Below are 16,898 nucleotides of genomic sequence, written 5' to 3'. Positions count from 1 at the left end.
ACGACACTTTTATATTCTGGACTGTACAAACACATCTGAACTTTATATTATAGCAAGGAATCATAGTGTATACACACCACTAATGGGTCTCTTCTGAGTTTTAATCCAGGTGGCTCTTCAGGTGGAGTCCGGGGCTTCTGAAGTATTTGAAGTCTGATGGACAGACAGATGACAATGAGGTAAAAGCGCAGGAGGTGGCAAGGAGAGGGTCACCAGCACTACAAGTCCCAGGCCTGACCACAGGGGGAAGTCTGGGCTCTGGGATGACTGGCTGTCTTTGGTCCCATTCCCTAGGAAACGTGGTGACAGGCCACATGTGGTCTAGGATTCTGGTGACAAAGGGACCTCTCTAGGAAAGAGGAGGGGAGGACTTGTTTGACATTCGTGTCACTTGCTCTTGCTCTAAGCCATGTGCAGTGACACAAGACTATAATACTGGATTCGGGGTGACACTGTGAATGGACTTGTATAAAAACAAACAAAACCCACTCAGAACAGATCAAAAGTGGAACACGTACCCCAAAGTCGAGTGAGTACTTCAATAGACACAGGGCACCAGGAGGGAGGGCGCACATGTGGCCAGCTCTGCTATGAGGATAAGGAACCAGGGGACCTTAAGATGCATTTAAAAGATGAGGTCCTTCTACGTGTGGCGATGCACACGTACACCACCATACATTTAGAGGTGGAGGCAGAAGGGTTAGGAACCCAAGCCTTGGCTACATAGGAAGTTCAAGGCCAGGGGCTGGAAAGATGGCTCAGTGGTTAAGAGCGTCGGCTGCTCTTCCAGAGGACCTGGTTTGATTCCCAGCACCCATGGGGTGGCTCACAGTAATCCGCAACTCTACTCGCAGGCGATTTGATGTCCTCTGGGCTCCGTTGACACTGCATGCATGTGCTGTGTTGACACACATGCAGATAAAATTAAAATAAATAAATCGTAAATATATAAAAAGAAAAAAGAAATGGCATTTGGGGTCTGGAAAGATGGCCCAGCAGTTAAGAGCACTGGCTGCTCTCCCACAGGAGTTGAGTTCAATTCCCAGGATCTACATGGCAGCTCACAACCCTCTGTAATTTCTATAACTCCAGTTCTAGGGAATCTGATGCCCCCTCCTGGTCTCTGTGGTACTGTATCCATGTGGTACACACACCCACAGGCAAAGCACCAATACACATAAAATAAAATAAAAAGAAAATTCAGGTGGCGCATGCCTTTAATCCCAGCACTTGGGAGGCAGAGGCTGACATATCACTGTGAGTTCGAGGCCAGCGTAGTCTACAAAGTGAGTCCAGGACAGCCAAGGCTACACAGAAAGACCCTGTCTTGAAAAACCAGGAAAAAAAAAAAAAAAAAAAAAAAGATGGGGCTGGAGAGATGGCTCAGTGGTTAAGAGAACTGTCTGCTCTTCCAGAGGTCCTGAGTTCAATTCCCAGCAACCACATGGTGGCTCACAACCATCTATACTGGCATCTGATGCCCTCTTCTGTCATGCAGATAGAGCACTCATATACATAAAATAAATAAATATTTAAAAAAAGAAGAAGAAAGAAAGAAAAGAAAGTTCAGAACCAATCTGGGCTACAAGAGACTCTGCCTCCAAACCTACAATTAAGTAATAAAATAAGAAAAAACTAAACGAAAGTTCCTGTTTTCAGATGCGTCAGAGACTGAACAGGAACCTCGGAGGCTGTGCCGGTAAAGTGCTCTCTTACCCCACCTACTTGCAGGAAGAAGCTACTGCAACCAGGGCTTTTGATCGCTGGGACATGGTCATGTGGTAACTAGAAATCAGGATCCCAAGCATGGAAGGCAAAAGGATGGGTAACAAGGGCTTGGGATGTAGCTCAGTTGGGAGAGTGCTTGCCTGGGCCACACGTGGCCATATTATGTTCAGCCCGCAGCACCAAATAAACCAGAGGAGGTAGGGCATGCCTGTAATCCCAGCCCAAGTAGAGGCAGGATCATAAGTCTAGTTCCAAGGGATCCCTCTGTGGGTTCCAGCCACGCAGTAATGCACAGACTTACATTTAGTCAAAACCCTTATATCCGTAACATTAAAATGTAAAAAGGTAGGGTTTTGCTCTGTAGCCCGGACTGGTCTGGAACCTGCCATCTTCCTGCCTCAGCCTTCTGTGTGCTGGAAGCACAAACAGTGTGCCACCATTCCTGGCTTCTTCCTCTCTCGAATGTCAAACTGTCAGCTTTGTCTCTAGTAGAGAATGTGGTTCTGGTTCTGTAGACGGATGGACTCTCCCACTGGTCACACCTGAAGCAGTCAGACTTGGAGTTAGGGCCAGGAGTCCTGATACACTGCTTACGGGAGCCCAGCCACTTACCGCTCAGCAGCAGGTAGCCCCCAAACATCTTTCATGAGAAGGGGCTGCCCATGTTCAGTCAGAGGACACAGGGCTCTGAGGAAAGGTCCCCACAGTCTCTGCGACCTCAACCTCCTCATCTCACCCCAGGGTGGGAAGGTGATCACAGCGCCATGGTCATCAGCTCCCTTCTCCTAAAGGACAGGGTTGGTAAGATCCAGCATGCGAGCCAGAGGTGGTGGCGCAGGGCTTTAATCCCAGCACTCAGGAAGCAGAGGCAGGTGGATTGCTGTGAATTCGAGGCCAGCCTGGTCTACAGCGTGAGTCCAGGACAGCCAAGGCTACACAGAGAGACCCTATCTCAGAAAGAAAAAAAAAAAAAAAAAAAAAAAAAAAGATCCAGCATCTGGCACCAGACTCCTCTGCTAGAAGAGGTGCATTTCTGCAAAATGGGGGGGGGGGATGTTGGGAGGTTGGGGGTGACAACACAAAGACTTCCTGCAGTACAAGGTTTTTTTTATTTTTTTATTTTTGTACCTGAATATCCGATTCAAATTCACAAAAGCCTCCACGGGGTGCTATAAAGATCTAGAGGGGCTGCGGTGGTGAGACACTCGCACCTGAGAGCCAGAAGCACAGCAGAAACCACAATTGCCGGGTCACGAGGCCAGGATGTAGGCTGTAAATATAGCATCCAAGATACCTGAGAAAATTGTCACAGTCAAGTGAGAAACGACCCAAAGAGAAAAAGAAAAGGCATGGGATCAGATGCAGGGTGTGCAGATTGGAGGAGAAGGGATTTGGTGGGGGTGGGGTGGGGGGTGGGGGCAGAGCAGATATGGGGAAAGAGCACTCAAAGGATGGAAGAGGCTGGCTTTCCGGTCTGGCTTCCAAGCAAAGCTGATAGAAAGGACCCACACTGACACATACTGTGATGAATTCTCAAAGGCAAACGGTTGAGCAGTTGGACATCGGGACACTTGCCTATAATCCCAGCACTTGAGAAGCTGAGGCAGGAGGATTATCTCATGACTGCAGCCAGCCTTGACTGTCTAGTGAGTGACATGACAGCCTGGGTTACATACATACAGAGTGAACCCTTGTCTCAAAAGCACAAACCAGCCGGGCGGTGGTGGCGCATGCCTTTAATACCAGCACTCAGGAGGCAGAGGCAGGTGGGTCGCTGTGAGTTCGAGGCCAGCCTGGTCTACTAAGCGAGTCTCCAGAGAGAAACCTTGTCTCCAAAAAACAAACAAACAAAAAAACAAAACAAACAACAACAACACACACACACACACACACAAACCAGTCTGAAGGGCCAGAGAAATGGCTCAGCAGTTAAGAGAGGACCAGTGTTCTGCCCATAGCACCTACATAGCAGCTCCCCGCAAAATTTGTAATTCCAGCTCTAGGGGATCCAGTGCCCTCTTCTGCCCACTATAGGGATTGCAAGCATGAGGTGCACAGACATACATGCAGAGAAAATATCCATAAACATTCAAACAAAAATGAAAATCAAAACAAACAAACAAGCAAACAAACAAAGCCACTCTAACCAAGGGACTAATGAGATAACTCAGAGGGTAAATAAAGGTGCTTGTTGCCAAGCCTAACCACATGAGTTCAACCCCTGGACCCACATAATAAGAGAAAAGAACTGACTGTGGAAAGACAACCACTTGTGTGCTGGAACACATGAAATGTTAAAACAAACAGTTAAGAAAGACACAGGTGCTGGGTGGTGGTGGCGGTGAACACTTAATCTCGGCATTCAGGAGCCAGAGGCAGAAGGATATCTGAGTTCTAGGCCGGTCTGTCTGTCTATAGAGTGAGTTCCAAGATAGCCAAAGCTACACAGAGAAACCCAGTCTCAAAAGCACAAAACAAACAAGTAAAAAACAACAAAAAAGATAAAGCCTTGGTTTCAATTCCCATATATATATACACACATATAAACAGACACAGACACATAAACACACACACATGCATAGACACACACACACACACACACACTTAGAACAAGACATTAGAGGAAGGAGATTTTTTTTTTTTTTTGAGGAAGGAGATTTTTTAAAAAGATTTATTTATTTATTATTGTGTATGCAGTGCTCTGCTTGCATGTACACCTGTAGGCCAAAAAAGGGCATCAGATCACATTATAGATGGTTGTGAGCCACCATGTGGTTGCTGGGAATTGAACTCAGGACCTCTAGAAGAGCACTCAGTGCTCTTAACCTCTGAGCCATCTCTCCAGCCTGAGGAAAGAGATTTTACTCTTTTTATATATCTTTTTTTCCTTTGAGTATTTTAAAAAAATACTTCTTTGATGTCCCTTTCTTTTCTTTTTTTCTGAGATAGGGTTTCTCTGTGTAGTCCTGGCTGTCCTGGACTCACTTTGTAGACCAGGCTGGCCTCAAACTCACAGCGATCCACGTACCTCTGCCTCTTGAATGCTGGGATTAAAGGCGTGTGCCACCACCACCTGGCCCTGATTGTTTTTTTTTTTTTTAAGATTTATTATTTATACAGTATTCTGCCTGCATCTGAGCCAATAGGCCAGAAGAAGGCACCAGATCTCATTTTTTAGATGGTGATGAGCTACTATGTGGTTGCTGGGAATTGAACTCAGGACCTCTGGAAGAACAGTCAGTTCTCTTAACCTCTGAGCCATCTCTCCAGCCTGCGTTTGATTATTTTGTGCCTATGGGAATTTCTTTTCTGGCCCAGTCTATTTGGTGTTCTGTATACTTCTTATACCTTGATAGGCATCTCTTTCTTTAGATTAGGAAACTTTTCTTCCATGATTTTATTGAAAATATCTTTTGTGCCTTTGACCTGGGATTCTTTTCCTTCCTCTATTCCTATTACTCTTAGACTTGGCCTTTCTTAGTGCCCCAGATTTCTTGGATGTTTTATGCCAGGACTTTTTTTAAAAATATTTTATTTGACTGAGGTAATTATTTCTTCTACCATGTCTTCAGTGCCTGAGATACTCTCTTCAATCTCATGCATTCTGTTGGTGTGGCTTACCTCTGAGGTTCCTGTTCAAGTGCCTACATTTTTTGGTTCCAGATTTCCCTCAGGTTGGGCTTTCTTCCTTTTTTTGTTTTTGTGTTTGTTTGTTGTTGTTGTTGTTGTTGTTGTTTGTCTGTTTTTCAAGACAGGGTTTCTCTGTGTAGCCTTGACTGTCCTGGACTCGCTTTGTAGACCAGGCTGGCCTCGAACTCACAGAGATCCACCTGCCTCTGCCTCCCAAGTGCTGGCATTAAAGGCATGCGCCACCACCACCCAGCTCAGATTTTCTTTATTGATTCATTTTCAGGTCTTGAGTGTTTTACTTATTTCCTTCCACTGTGTGTATTTTCATACATTTCCTTAAAAGTTGTATTCATTTCCTCTTTAAGTACTTCTACCACATTCATGAAGGCTATTTTAAGGTCTTTGTCTTGTGATTCAACTATGTTGCAATTCTCTGTAATAGTGTTGCTAAGCTGTAGGGGAGACATATTATCCTGGCTGTTATTGGTTGTGTTTTTACTCTGGAGTCTATGTATCTGGGTTTGGGATGATTGTAATTCTAGGTGTCGATATCTGGTCTTGTCTTTGTTGGGCAGGTGTTTTGCTCCTTGGTTTCTGCTGCCTTGACTGGTTCTTAGGTAAGTGTGGAGGCTGTGTGTTGCCTGGTGTAGGATCCTGTCATGTGTGGTCACTGGGGGTTCTGGGTAAAATATGTTTCTAGGTATTAGGTACTGACACTTAGGAATGGCCATGGGCTAGGAGAGTGTGTGTGGGGAGGCTCCCCAGGAGGGAAGAAAGCAGGGTGTTCTACCAGGACCTGCCTAGTGCCCTGGGGTTAAGAGCAGAGAGAGAGGAGAGGCCAGAACAGAGAGTCTGCTTCAGAACTGGGCATGAGACTTGGGGAGTAGATTTGGAGGAGAGGAGGGAGAGGTGAGGACTGGCAGTTAGACTGCCTGCTGTCCTGGCTGCAGTGGCCTGTGGGCTCCATTCTATCTTCCAACTTGCAGATTTTATTTAACTACATCCACTATACCTTGATCAAATCTTTTAACATCTTTAAATATTTATTTATCAGCTATTTATATATTTACTTATTCAGTGCATGTGTATGTATGCAGCAGTGGGTTTTCTCCTGTCACTATGTGGGGTTTGGGCATAAATTTCAGGTTGTCAGCCTTGGTAGCAAGCACCTTTACACACTGAGCCATCTTGCTGACATACAACATACATACATACACATACACACACACACACACATATATATATACACACACATACATACATGCATACACACACATCTACACACGCACATATATATACACACACATACGCACATGTAGATATACACATACACACACATGTATATACACATACACACGCACATGTATATATACACATACACACATGTAGATATACACATACATACGCACATGTATACATACACATACACACGCACATGTATATATACACATACGCACATGTAGATATACACATACATACGCACATGTAGATATACACATACATATGCACATGTATACATACACATACATACACACATGTATATATACACATACATACACACATGTAGATATATACACACGCACATGTAGATATACACATACATACACACTCCCCCCACAAGACTTATAACTTTATATTTCACATCTCTATGTTCATGCCACTTTTATCGTTTCTTTGGGGATGGAACTGTGTGTGGGGGGGGCTAAGTGATACAGTATTTGTTTTGTTTGCACAAATACCTGGATTCTATCCCCAGCACCACAAAACAAAACAAAAATCAAATAGAACAACAACAACAAAAATCCATAGTTTGTTGTTTGATAAATTATTTCTTCATTTATCTCTAAAGATTCTTAATTTCAAGTCTTTGGCAGACAAGTCCACAAACTATTAATAGGTTGGGGCTGTATGTGTTTGTTTTTAAACTTTTTAGTATTCCTTTTCTTCACATGTCTTGGGCTCTGGGTTCTCAGGCTCGTTTGGGATGGGCATTTTGGGCTTTGCACTGTGCTGTTTTCTCTTTCCCTTCTTTTTTGTCCGGTGGGTTTAGTTTCCTGCTTCTGTGGCTATACTAGCACGGAACTTGCCATGTGCTCTTTCCTTACACTGGAGGACTGCAGACCTGGTGTCACAGCTAAAGAGATGCTTGGGCCATTTTTGGTTAGTGTCATAGTTACTTTCCTAGTGCTTTGAAGAAACACCATGACAAGGCTACTTGGAGAAGAAAACATTTAGGGTTAGAGTCTATGACCATCATGGGAGGGAGCGTGGCAGTAGGCATGGCGCTGGGGCAGTTAGGAGAGAGAGAGAGAGAGAGAGAGAGAGAGAGAGAGAGAGAGAGAGAGAGAGAGAGAGAACGGACTGGAAATGGGTCTGCATTTGAACCTCAAAGTCCACTCCCAATGACACACTTCCTGCAATGAGGCCACATCTCCTAATTCTTCCCAAACAGTTCTCGAACTTGTGACCAAGTATTCAAACATGTGAGGCCATGGGAGCCACTGTCTTTCAAAGCACCAGTTAGGAAGCCGATTCTGCCCTCCCACATCCCTCAGCCAACAGCTTCAGCCATAGCTACGAGTCAGCTCAGCTTCCAGGCCTTTCCCTTCAGTTCTGTATTTAGCTTTCCCCACAGTGAATGGCCACACTACCAGCCCCTTCTCCCTATTCCCCGGGGTGACATTTTAGCTCCCATCAGCCCACAGGGTTTGGCTTTGCTCATCACTTTGTTTTCGAGTTCTTTATGTCTACCAGGTGTGTATCCAGTGACTCGACTTGTTTTTGTTTTCTGTTGGCATCCATACTTTGGAAACTTTATCTCCCATTATTATGCGCTGGCAACATGAAGAGAATTAATCTTCCTTGTTGGTGTGATATGATTTAGAATCATCAGGTGAACACAGCTCTGCGTGTGCCCATGGAGGCAGGAAAGATCCACTCTGGGTGTAGGTGGCACTATCCCAGAGGCTGGGGTTCTGGACTGAATGAAAAGGGGTTCTGGGGCTGGAGAGGTGGCTCAGAGGTTAAGAGCCCTGAGTTCAATTCCCAGCAACCACATGGTGGCTCACAACCATCTATAATGTGATCTGGTGCCCTCTTCTGGCCTGCAGGTGTAAAGCACTCATATACATTAAATAAATAAATAAATAAATCTTAAAAAAGAAAGGAAGAAAAGAAAAGAAAGAAAAGGGGTTCTGGACCCAATGAAAAGGCAAAGTAGAGCAGAGTACCAGCGTTACCCCCTCTCTGCTTCCTGACTGGATGTGATGGCACCAGCTGTCTCCATTCCTCTGACCGGCCTTCTCTGCCAAGTCAGAAAGAAACCCTTCCTCATTGAGGTTGCTTCTTGTCAGGAGTTTATCACAGGGACAGGAAAAGCAGCTGATGCCAAGGGAGTGTATTAGCAATCTTCCAACCTTTCTCTCATTAATGGTTAAGTCATTTTGAGACAAAGTGTCTGTCTTTCACAGTGGAAACATACTAGCGGAAGGAGACCCCAAGGCTGCCAGTCCCAGTAACAGACATGGATGGGCTTTGCAGGCTGTCCACTGATGGGAATGACACTCAGGGGACTTTTAATTATGGACCAGCTTCTTGTAGTGACTCAATAACAGCAAACTGGCACACAGGCATAGAATATTCCACTCCAGTGTTCTGTTTACAGACTCTTGTCAACTTTATCTACCCACCAGTGGCTTGTTTATTTATTTTTAGATGGGGTCTCACTCTGTATATAGTGCAGGCTGGCTTAGAACTCACTATATAGCCCAAGCTAGTCTTAAACTCACAACAATCCTTCTGCCTCAGATTCTGAGTGCTGGCATTACAGGCATGAGCCACTATATCTGGCTAGACAATGCAGAAACCGGTGGAGAGATGGAAGAAGGGAAAGATACATACATACAGAGAGAGAGAGAGAGAGAGAGAGAGAGAGAGAGAGAGAGAGACAGAGAGAGACACAGGGACACAGAATGAGAGACTGAGACAGAGCAACAGAGAGAGACACACAGAGGACCAAAATGAAGGCTAATATATCCATGTAGGTTCTCAGCTAAATGACAGAATGGAAAAACTGCCATCCTTTCATTTTTTTTAGAACAGCACACACAAAATAACTGCAGAATAAAAACCAGAGATGCAAGCCGGGTGGTGGTGGCGCACACCTTTAATCCCAGCACTCGGGAGGCAGAGGTAGGTGGATCACTGTGAGTTTGAGGCCAGCCTGGTCTACAAAGCGAGTCCAGGACAGCCAAGGTTACACAGAGAAACCCTGTCTCTAAAAAACATAAATAAAACAAACAAATAAACAAGAACTAAAAGGGCTGGGGTACAGCTAAGTGGTAGGGTACTTACCTAGTATGCACAAGCCACCCCTAACAGTTTTTAAAAAGACTTTTCAGGCATAGTAGGCCTTTAATCCCAGTACTCGGGAGGCAGAGGCAGGCAGGTTTCTGTGAATTTTGAAGCCAGCCTGGTTGATAGAGTGAGTTCCAAGACAGCCAGGGCTATACAGAGAAACCCTGTCTCAAAACAAAAACAACAACAAAAGTCTTTTAGGAAGTGAAGTAATCAGGCATGACACTTCATGCTTGTAATCTAAGAATTTTGAGGCAGAAGGATTGCTGCAAATTCAAGGCTAACCTGGGTTACATAGTGAGTTCCCAGACAACCTGCCTTATAGAATAAAACTGCCTCAAGTCCCTCTGCTTAAGGAAAAAAAAAATGAAGGGAGAAAACCATAGACCCCAAGAATAGAGTCAAGTGTCATTAAAAGCCAGAAAGTGACATAATGGGTGCCTTTGATTGACTATGAGAAGATGGGATGTGGAAGGACTGGAGCCTCTTCTTGTTTGTTTGTTGTTGTTGTTGTTATTTTGTTTTTCGAGACAAGGTTTCTCTGTGAAGCCTTGGCTGTCCTGGACTCACTTTGTAGACCAGGCTGGCCTCGAACTCACAGAGCTCCGCCTGCCTCTGCCTCCCGAGTGCTGGGATTAAAAGCGTGTGCCACCACCGCCCAGCGAGGGCCTCTTCTTTAGGAATTGAATTTCGATGCCCCAAATCGTGTCACACAAACCACATTGTCTCACTGGTCACCGGTCCACAGCCTATGGAATAGCTCCACTATAAACATGGAGGGAAAAACCCTAATTAAGATATTCACAAACCAGTTCTGGAGGGAAGGCACTTCCTCAGCTGATGGCCTGAGTTTGAGGAGGTAAAGGAGAAAACTCATGCCCACAGGTTGGTCTCTGACCTTCACGTTGCACACACTGAATTAATAAATGTAAGAAATGAAATTAAAATGCTTAAAAGAAATGAATGCTCAAATCCAATTCAACTTACACTGCAATAGAAAGAGACAGGGACACAGGCCTGTAATCCCAGGGCCCAGCAGGGAAACTGAGGCAGCAGGGGAGAGTGTGAGTGACAGGCCAGATAGTCAGGCCCTGTTAGAAAAAGAAATCAGGCCTGGGAAACCAGCTTTATGGCAGACCGTGTGCTTAGCATGTTTGACTTCAAGCCTCAGCACCACAAATAATGATTTACTATTATTATTTAGAAAACAAAAGTAATAGGCTTCAATATAGCATCTTTACATACGTTGTTATATGTTGTTCCCCTCTCTGCTACCTAGTACATTGCAAAGGGCAGAGACCTGGGCAGCTAGAAGCATACTCCTTGCAGTCTTTGTGTTGGGCTTGAAAATTCAAAGCGCCATGGTTGATTTGAGAGAAAATAAAATTTAAATGGTCAAAATCTCTCTCTCTCTCTCTCTCTCTCTCTCTCTCTCTCTCTCTCTCTCTCATTACATACACAGTGTTTTGCATGCATGTACCCCTGATGCCAGGAAAGGGCAGCTGATTGCACTGTAGATGGTTGTGAGCCACCATGTGGTTGCTGGGAATTGAACTCAGGACCTTTGGAAGAGCAGCCAGTGCTCTTAACCTCTGAGCCATCTCTCCAGCCCCAATGGTCAATCTCAGTGGGCAGAATACTTGCCCAGCATGTACAAAGCCCTGGACTCCATCCCAGTACTGAATCAAACCGGGCATGGTGAGGCACACCTTCAACGCCAGCACCTGAGAGACAGAGGCAGGGAAACCAGAACTCCAAGGTCATCTTCCACATAGAGTGGGTTTGAGGTCAACCTGGGACACACAACACCCTGTCTCAAAAAAAATTAATAGGAAAAGACAAAGAATACAATAGGAATGAAGCAATTCTAAAAATAACCAGTTCTAAGAGGGGCAGAACCAATTAAATACAGTGTCCAGAAGATAACTGTAAATTAAAAGCAATGAGGTCACTTCTCACCTATCAGATTAGCTAAAATTAAAAACAGAATAACCCCTGCTGCTGGAGGGGAGGCAGGAAAATAATGCTCTCAGACACTGTTAAATGTGTCATTTAATTTTAGGCAAGCAATCTGGCAATATGTATCAAAACATAAAATTTCTTTCCCTAAAAAAGCCATGATGGATACAATATAGAGGTACCCACCTATTCCTCAGATACAAGCAAGCACATACCTTGCGGTCTAACACCAAATGTAATGATATCATCATCATCTAGAATACTAACTAATAGGTTTCAACATGCATGTTCATATATGTTATATGCTGTCCCCCCTCCCACACACACATACCTAGTACACTGCAGGGGGCAGAAAGCTAGGCAGCCAGCCTAGATGCCATTTAGATGAGGTTCAAAATAGACAAAGCTCACATCCTTTAGTGGTTTGGAGGAGAATGGTACCCAAACAGTCACATGTTTGAATGCTTGGTCACTAGTTAGTGTAACTGCTTGGGAAGGATTAAGAGATGTGGTCTTGGCCCTGGAGAGATGGCTGAGAGGTTAAGAGCACTGACTGCTCTTCCAGAGGTCCTGAGTTCAATTTCCAGGAACCACATGGTGGCTCACAACCATCTACAATGTGATATGATGCCCTCTCCTGGCCTGCAGGTATACATGCAGGCAGAGCACTGTATACATAATAAATAAATAAATAAATAAATAAATCTAAAAAAAAAAAGAGATGTGTCCTTGTTGGAGGAGGTGTGTAGCTGGGGGTGGGCTTGGCGGTTTCAAAAGCCCATGACAGGCCCAGATTCATTCTCATTCTGTCTCTGTCTGTCTCTGTCTCTCTCTCTGTCTGTCTCTCTGTCTGTCTCTCTCTCCTGCCTGCTGATCAGGATGTAAAGCTCTCAGCTACTGCTCCAGCACCATGCCTATTTCTTGCCATAACACTCTTGAATTGTGAGCCCAAATTAAATGCTTTCATTTGTAAGAATTGCCTTGGTCATAGTGTCTCTTCACTGAAATGGAACATATATGACATATTTGTGACACAAATGCATATGTTGTCACAAATCACTCACTTTCCCCCTACTTTCTCCTTTTCCCAAAGTAAGTAACTATCACAGCTTGATTTTGTCATTAGCCAGGCCTGTCTGGTTTTGAGCTTTATATAAGTGGATCCATACTTTATGCTTTTTTTCTCAGGCTTCCTTAGCTTTGGATGAGACTAGGAAGGGCCTCTATAGTGCTGGTAATGTTCCATTTTATAACCTAAAAGCTGTTACATGGATGTGTTCATTTTATAATATATATTTATCAAGCTGTGTGCTCATGATTTGCTTAAAGTTCTATATGTACAACTGTAATACATATAGTGTGGCAGTGTTTTTAATGTCCTTTGCAGATCTTTTTGTTTTTGTTTTGTTTTGATGTGTATGAGTGTTTTGCCTGTATGTAAGTTTACCACATGTGTGCAGTGCCCAAGGAGGCCGGAAGAAGGGATCAGATCTCCTGGAGCAGGAGTTACAGATGGACATTAGCCATCCTATCGGTTCTAGAAACTGAACACTGGCCATCTGCAAGGGTATTTTGATTCATATTGCCTTCTTAACTGCTCAACCATCTATCCAGCCCCTCAAAATATAAATGCCATTTTTTTTTTTAAGTCCTGGGGGATGGAACCTAGGGCCTTAAATGTGCTAGGCAAGTACCATACCACTAAACTACATCCCAAACCTGGTAATAGAAATATTTAGTCAGCTGGGCACAATGGCACACCCCTTTAATCCCAGCATTTGGGAGGCAGGGGCAGGCGGATCTTTTAGCTCAATGCCAGTCTGGTCTAGAGAGTGAGTTCCAGGACAGCCAGGGTTATACTGAGAAACCCTATATAATTTTTTTCCTGTTCCTCTAGTAATCTCATTCCCAGGAAATGAAAGCATAGAAATAAAAGCATAAGTCATAGGGACAGACCTGGAAACACACTTATTAAACTTATTACAGCCTTGTGGCACTGGAGAGACCTGGGAACCTACATAATGCTCCAGGGACTAGACTATTTTGAGGTCATTAAAAAAAAAAAAGAATGAAGCCGGGCATGATGGCGCACGCCTTTAATCCCAGCACTTGGGAGGCAGAGGCAGGCGGATCGCTGTGAGTTCGAGGCCAGCCTGGTCTACAAAGTGAGTCCAGGTTGGTCAACGCTACACAGAGAAACCAACCCTGTCTTGAAAAACCAAAAAAAAAAAAAAAAAAAGAATGAAATAGGGAGAGCTCTAGCTTGGTGGTACACCCCCCTTTCCTTGCATGTATGAATGTGTGGGGCACAAGACCCTGAATTAGATTCTCAGAAATGTAAGGAAAAAAAAAAAAAAAAAGAATTAGTTAATCTGTTCTACACAAGTAAGAAGAGAGTCTCTATGTATTTACATTAAGGAAAGAAAGCAAAAATAGCCTTAAAAAAATAACACCTCTCTTCAAATAAAAATAATGACTCCTTCAAAAAATAAAAACAAAATCTGTCTGTGATATAACATATTTGTAATTCTGGCACTTGGGAGGTGGAGGCAGAAGAATCAAAAGTGCAAGGTTATCCTGGGCTACATAGGGTGTTTGAGGCCAGCCTGGGCTTCAGGAAACCTTGTCTCAGGAAAGATGCAACAAAAACAAAGCCAGGTGTGCAGGCTCTCGGAGTCAGGATGGCCTAATTTGAATGGTAATTACTTTGGGGATTGCAAGTGATTTTTACTTTTGACAGTAAAAGGTCCTGTGACTATATACTGTTTCTATGGGAAAGAAAAAGCTGCTTTCTTCCTAGGGGAAAAGTATCGGCAGGTAGCAGTCTCTAGGATCTGGTTTAATGAACACACAGGTCGATATTTAATTAACATATCAATTGTTGGCTTGTCAACTGATGTTTTCTCAGTCCTTGAGGCCTTAAATCTCCTAAGTAGTCAAAGTGTCATCTGAAACACTGTTTACAATTTGTTTATTTATTTATTTATTTGGCTTTTTGAGACAGGGTTTCTCTGTGTAGACTTGACTGTCCTGGACTCACTTTGTAGACCACGCTGGCCTTGAACTCACAGTGATCCACCTGCCTCTGCCTCCCCAGTGCTGGGATTAAAGGTGTGCGCCACCCCCCACCCCATCCTGGCACAATTTTCCCTTTTAACAATGTGCAAACTGGGAGAGGATTAAAGGAAGTTTACTGGGGTCCATCAAATGACTGAGCTGTTACACCCCCACTTCTGGCAATCCCTGGTACCACTCTGCCTTGTTTTAATTTGTTTGTTATTATTGTTTCTTTTTGAAACAAGGTTTCTCTGTGTAGCCCAGGCTGTCTTGGAACTCACTATGTAGACCAGGCTGGCCTGGGACTCAGAGAGCCCTCTGCCTTTATGCTTCCTGAGTGCTGGGATTAAAGGCTTTTTTTTTTTTTAAACTATGCCTGTCTCTACATTTTTTTGGACTTTCTTTTTCTTTTGAAATAAACTCTTTTTCCAGGCCTGTTGATTGTGTTTTTAAAAATTAATTTAATTTATATGATTATTTTTAATGTGTGTGTGTGTGTGTGTGTGTGTGTGTGTGTAGAGGTGGGGTCATATGTGCAGCTCTGTATGCAGATCAAAAGTCAACATTAGTCTCAGGAGCCTGCCACTTTGTGATTTTAGGATGAATTCCAGGTTGGCTGGCCATCCTATCCATCCCGAGATCCACCTGTCTACCTCCTGAGTGCTGGGTTTACAATGAAATATCACTACTTCAGGATTTTCGTGTGGGTGCTGGGGATTGGACTGGCGTCCTCAGGGAGCCATCTCTTACAGTGGTTCTGAAAATCTTCCTTATAACCCGATCATCCTTCCATCCCAGGATTGTATAAATCCTTTATGATGCCTTGGGCCTGTAATCCTAGCACTCTGGAAGTGGAGGCCGAAGGATCAAAAATTCAAAGTCATCCTCAGCTATATTTTGAGTCCAAGGCTAGCCTGAGGTACATGAGACGCTATCACAAACAAACAAACAATAAAACCCAACTTCTGTTTTGCACTTAGGAGGAAAAAAAAGTAGGAGAGCCAAGAATCAAAGACTGTTGTAGATAATAAACATTTTACAAGCAGGTTATGGCCCCTAGTGTAAAGCAGGGGACCAGGCTGGGGAGCACAGAAAAACAGCTGGGTCAAACATCTCGCTTATGTGTTTACTTAAAATGTGAAGCATTTCTTCTGTGGGTTTTGCTGCCTCCAGTCACCTTGCTCTGGCGGGCAGCGCTTTACCTTCTCTTGTGCGCGGCATGTGCCCCGGTTACCTTCTCTTCTGGATTCAGGTAAGGCCCAAGTGTTTAGTTCATATCGAGCACTGCTTTTGGAACATACCAGAAAGAAGCATGGTCAAGTGTTGGGCTTTCTCAGCTTCCTTCTTAACATTTCCTGAGCTTTAAAGCTGGGGACCAAGGCTTCAAAGGCGAATAAGGCACGATCGCGGAGAAATCACCGCCAGATGCTTAACTTAAACGGCGCGAGAGGAAGCACAAGCGAAGATGCCATTGATGGGGGTGGGGTGGAGAAAGGCATGGCTGCCAGGAGAGAGAACAGCATATGCTAAGGATTGGTGGGTCTCCAAGCGTGGTCCCGGAGCAGCGACAGCGGTGGCGGCGGCGGCGGCGGCGGCGACAGCAGCAGCTGCAGCAGCAGGGGAACTTGTTGAAATTTTTAATTCTCAGGTGTTCTAAACTCCAGGAGTGGGAATTAGCGCTCTGTTTTTAAAAATCATTTTCCAGGAGGTTCTGACAAAAACTAGAAGTTGAGAATCACGACTCAAGCAGAGGCCTGAGGATGCCTTGGATGAGAAGGGAAGAGTGGCAAGACAATTTCGGAGCCAGTTAAAGAGTTTTGCTTTGTCCTCAGGGGCCGCCTTCAGGTTTTAGACAGGGCGGCTGGTACTTACACACCTGGCATGCCAGCGTTTCCCAGGGATCGGGGCCCGCAGAGCGTCTCCCCGCCTCCCATGACCTGCGACACTAGAGTTGTCAGGCTGCAGATCCTCCGCATCCCAGGACAATGCTTTTGCGGCCATGAGGTGATTCTCCTACACTCAGACGTGCATTGAGACGTGGAAAGGACCCAGAGCACCAAGACCCTTCCTATGAGACAAGAGCGGAAGGCCAGCCCACTGCCCCACGCCCAGCCCGCGAGAGGGTGGAGCCTCTGGTCCCGCCCCGGCCCGCCTCTCTGGGCGGAGTG

At 44.7% G+C, this 16,898-nt stretch overlaps 1 long non-coding RNA gene across 1 annotated transcript; it reads right to left on the bottom strand.

Moving 5' to 3' along the window:
- Positions 1 to 831: 831 nt before the first annotated feature.
- Positions 832 to 16,835, bottom strand: LOC127200212 (uncharacterized). The gene is made up of 3 exons (XR_007832029.1): positions 16,607 to 16,835; positions 2,857 to 3,022; positions 832 to 898 (listed from the first exon to the last, which is right to left on the bottom strand). It is a non-coding gene; the product is annotated as an uncharacterized LOC127200212 (long non-coding RNA).
- Between the last annotated feature and the right edge of the window lie 63 nt (positions 16,836 to 16,898).

This window comes from Acomys russatus, chromosome 16, assembly GCF_903995435.1.
Source record: "Acomys russatus chromosome 16, mAcoRus1.1, whole genome shotgun sequence".
Lineage (NCBI taxonomy): Eukaryota > Metazoa > Chordata > Mammalia > Rodentia > Muridae > Acomys > Acomys russatus.
This window is presented reverse-complemented; position numbering and strand designations above follow the sequence as displayed.